Source organism: Jaculus jaculus, chromosome 7 (assembly GCF_020740685.1).
Source record: "Jaculus jaculus isolate mJacJac1 chromosome 7, mJacJac1.mat.Y.cur, whole genome shotgun sequence".
Lineage (NCBI taxonomy): Eukaryota > Metazoa > Chordata > Mammalia > Rodentia > Dipodidae > Jaculus > Jaculus jaculus.
In genome coordinates this window covers 148,969,397-148,974,307 of record NC_059108.1, presented here as the reverse complement: position 1 = coordinate 148,974,307, position 4,911 = coordinate 148,969,397, and positions in this window count along the sequence as shown.

The following is a 4,911-nucleotide window of genomic DNA, read 5'->3' as shown; positions in this document are numbered from 1 at the left end:
GATGTTTTATGTGTTTGTCTGAGTCACGGCCACTGCTCGTGTTGGAGTGGAGGGGTTGTCGGGATAACTTAGGGTGACCCTCACAGTATTAGAGTAACAGACTCTGCCTGCCGTGTGTAGGGACAACTTAGGGTGACCCTGGAGACAGAGCTAGGGTTATGTGCACTCACTTGGCTGGGAGCTTCGTCTGCCTGGGTTTTGTGACATCCAGTTAGCTCTTTCCTCCAGCTCCAGAAGAGGACTCCGCCAATCTCAGGGAGCTCTAGCTAGGGGTCTAGGACTATCCTATCTTCGGGAACACCAGCAGGGGTGCCAGCCAACATTCCAGAACTCTTGGCCCTGAGGACTGAATTCTGCCCACCAAGATTTCCTGGGATCCTGATGTAGAGGGGGTCTGGGCCGGAATGCTCTGTCCTTGATGAGCACTGCGCCGTCCACCTCTGCTCAGGCCCCGCCGCGCCCCGCCCGGGCTCATCCTTCCATGGCCTTCCTCCTGCAGAACAAGCCAGCACCCACATAGTCTGTCAGTGCCCCACACAGCCCCCAAGGCCCCTCACATGCAGGCACGCTGCCGGAGCAAGCAAGCGCTCATCTCTGGTACCTGAAAAGAAGTTGCCCATGTTCTTTTCGCTTTATATGTGACGAAACAAACATGGTGCACTTCTTTTCCGCTATCAAATCTCAGCTTGGAGACCGCCCAGCTCCCTGCCCACCATGGAAGTGTAGGGAAGGGATCCTAGGACACTGTATGTGTCACTGGGTTCATGGATGCTCGGTATCTGCCCTCCTCTTGGGACAGGCACAGTTCACAGGACCCTTGGTCACTTGCTAGCTCCTCCCAGCAAGGGAAGTTTCTAGGCCCTGTGTTAAGTACCACAACCCCACACTGGGCTGGGGTCAGATGAGGGCAGCCCAGGAGATAGCCATGCTAAACAGTGACAGCAACAATAAGAGCTAACAACCAGTGCCAGCCAGGCAGCAGCTCTCTCTGGGGACGTGCGTGCATGGGTGTCCACTGCATGAACTAAAGTGTCACCTGGTTGGTGGAATTTCCCATACACCATGAAGTACTGACTGGGGACAACTGTGACTCTTTTTGCAGTGTTCAGCCATGTCCCCACATGCTGTGTTCCTTGATGTTATCATCCAAGTGCCAAGGACTGTGGGTACTAGCTCGGCTCGGGACCAGGAAATGGAAGGCTGGCCACAGAGCACCAACTTTACCCTGTACACTGATCGCCTTGGCCACCCTCCAGTCAGAGATGCATCTTCTTTATGATGAAGAAGGTTCTTGGCCAACCACCTCCTAGCATCAAATCTGCTTTCAAGCTCAGAAGCTTGTGTGGGACTTTGGTGACCTCGGTGGCTCTCTCAGGTGGGTGAGGGACTGTTATCTACCTTGGAAGCACGTGTGTGAATGCTAGTGGCCATATGATCCACATCACATCACTTCCCTATGGCCCAGAGTCACTTTGGGGTACACTTCATTGTGGGAGGACAGGGTGTCTATGTTTCTTTGCTGTATTTGGGGGGCAAACTTCAGGTGCACTTTTATGTAAGTGTTGCCTCATCCAGTCATCAAAGGCCAGCACCATTTTTTTGAAGAGACGGTAATGGCAGCGCATGCCACGCTCTCTCAGCAGAACCACCTCTGGCCTCCAGCCTGCATCAGAGAGCAGAGACACTTTGGGGGAGCAGCAGGTGAGAGAGGCTGTGCAAGGCATGGCCAAGCCATGTTGCTCACATGAATGCTCCCTTCCTTTAGTGAGTGCCGTCCTCAAGGGAGCGAAGTCCGGGAGGAGCAGCGGACACCTTCCCCACAGCCTCAGGGCCTGTGTGCCTCCCGGAGGGAGTCTCCTGAGGAAGGTAAAGGACAGTTGTCCCATGACGGACGTGCCCAGTGCCTGAGGAACTCTGCCTGGTGCAGTTCCCTTTTGCGATGGAGCCTCTTCCCTCAGGGTGGATGGCTTCAGAGCCACGTTGCTCACCTCACGTAGGGACAGCTGCCCTTGCCCCCACCAGCTCAGGTACGTCAAAGTGGCGCTGAATAAACCTCCTGTGTTTGATAGTGACTGCTGTCTGGGCACAACCCTTACCAGCTGTTGCCTTTGCAGGAGACGCGCCTGACAACTGAATCCTGGGTAGGAGCACCGGTGCCTGTCCTGAGAAGTCCAAAGGATGCTGTCCACGATGTGGTGACCAATATCAAAGGTTGACTTCTTTTGAGCATGAGGTCCTCCCTTGAAGGACTCGGTGTCAAGTTCAGGAATAGGATGTGAGTGCCAGGCTCTTGCTGAGGGTATGTGAGCAGATGGTTGACCAGATGGCAAGTGTTTTCACTTATTTATTTTTTATTTTGAGACTTGAGAGTTTATTGAATGAATCATGGTAGAATCTTGTTTCCCAAGGTAAATCTGAATATAAAACTCATTTTCTATAGCACCAGTTTCTTTTTAACAAATTGACAAAAAAAAATGTGAATGAAAACATGTTTAACATGGTTTTCAGATTTTGCGAAGAATGATAAAATAACTTTTTCTCTGTACTCTAGACACATACACGTTGAAAAGATGAACATGCCAAACATGAGATGCAGCTGGGATTTTTTAAAATATATTTTATTTTATTATTTATTTATTTGAGAGAGAGAGGCAGAGAGCATGAGAGAGAAAGACAGTCAGTGAGTGAATGGGTGCGCCAGGGCCTCCAGCTGTTGCAAACAAACTCCAAATGTATGCGCCCCCTTGTGTACCTGGCTTATGTGGGTCCTGGAGTATCGAACCTTGATCCTTTGGCTTTGCAGGCAAACACTTCAACAGCTAAGCCATCTCTCCAGCCCCCAGACTTTTATGAGAAAATATGGGGTATTTTACTGCACAATCTATTTTATATAACTCATTTAAAAATATTTTATTTATTTGAGAAAGAAAGAGGCAGAGACAGGCATGTGGTACTACACCCAGTTCTACTTTTTAAAAATTTCTGTTAGTCTGGGAAAATTAGGATTTCCCAATCCCTGCCAGAAAGGGCCTGCCTGGACTCTTGAGCAAGCCTCGGACAGTTTCCTCTCTTCCCTGTTTGGTGGTGGGGGTGGAGGTCTTCAGTTCCAGACCTACTCTGTCCGACCCCTTTTGTGTATAATCCCTGGAGGCCAAGCCCCTCTTATTCCTGGGGAAATCTACCCAGAGGCCACATTTTTCTTTGTGATTGAAGGGTGGTTCTTCCAGGGCCACACCCCTTATTTTTACATTTTCTTTATTTTCTTTTTTCTTTATTTATATTTTGGTTTTTTGAGGTAGGGTCTCACTTTACCTCAGGCTGACCTGGAACTCACTATGTAGTCTCAGGGTGGCCTCGAATCACGGCGATCCTCCTACCTCTGCCTCCCAAGCGCTGGGATTATAATGCCTGGCTTATTTTTTAATTTTCTAAATTTTTAATTTTTTTGATTTTTGGTTTTTCCAGTAGATTCTCCCCGAAGTCCAGGCTGACCTAGAATTCACTACAAAGTCTTAGGGTGGCCTTGAACTCACAATGATCCTCCTACCTCTGTCTCCTGAGTGTTCGGATTAGAGGTGTGGGCCTCCACACCTAGCTAATAACCCTCTTATTAATGCAAGAAAAAGATCCTTAGATCCCTGGGCACACTCAGGATGTGATTTCAGACAGCTGCCATGTAGCTGTAGGGTGACCATAGCCTAGTCTTATAGGGAATAAGGAATAAGGGATCCTCAACAGATGGTTGTCAGCCAGCACACACCCCTGGTACTATGATTGGTGTTTCTGCTTCTGCAGGCACTTGGGGAATGATGCCAAATCCTTGGGGATAGTGGGATGCCCTTGTCACTGCATCTATCCAGGGTCTTTCTGACTGTTTGAATTTCAACTTCATTTAAAAGAACAACAACATATATATCTAAGAGTTATGCCTGAGAGCATCCTCCATAGCTGTTCAGGAAAGATAAGGGTGTCACATCATCAAGTCCCCTAACCAACCAAGTCTTGTTTCTTCTTCCTAGGGCTTCATAATTTCATGCAGGAGGTGCCAGCCTGGGGCAGTGGCTTTGCCGTGCTGGTAAGTCAAGGATACCTGCCCACGTAGCTTTTATCTGTGACACGCTTTGCTTTGGAGACTTCAGAGAGGATCAGGCTTAGAGGATCTGTGCCCCTGTGTGGAGGACAGGCATCGTCTGAATATCCTTGCTTTCTGAGGAGGAACCCTTGCTCCTGCCTTCATGGGTATCAGTGGTTTCAAAGTGTGACACTTCCAAGCTAATTCATACTTTAGAGAAGTGTCATGTCTGCACACCTGTGGAGACAGAGCTGAAGAGCCCAGCCTCACAGGCCGGGACCGAATTGGGGATTCTCACTGCTTATATACTGTTTTTGTGGGTGGGTGGGGGGAGCCATGTTGTATTGAGAACTCACGGTGCTTGTTTTGTAAGCTTCTGTTTCCAGTCCACCACCGATTGTTCTGGAAAGCTGTGCTAGTTTTGGTGGGCGCTGGTGCATGACAACGGTGGTGGTAAGCAAGCGCCTGTGCCGTCCCTCAGCGGCGCTTGAGCGCGGGTCGTTTGCCATGTGCTTGTCTGTTGCTCGTATGTATCACGCCAACACATTGGATACTGCGTTTTGGAGCCTTCTGGACACATGTCTTACTTTCTGGAAAATTTCTTGATGGTGTCAGCACACCCGGGTGTGCGGCCAGGTGCTATTCCGGCTCACGCCAGGGCAGAACCTCCACCGCGGGCGCTGAGGAAGGCTCTGGAAGCGGGCCTGGCTCCGGGGAGCACGCGACACAAACTGCTTGCCGTGACCGCTCCCTCGGGGCTTCCACACCGGGGCTGGTAACAGCCAGGCCAGGCCAGCCAGACCATAGTGTCAGCCACGCAGATGACAAGCAGGGCCTGC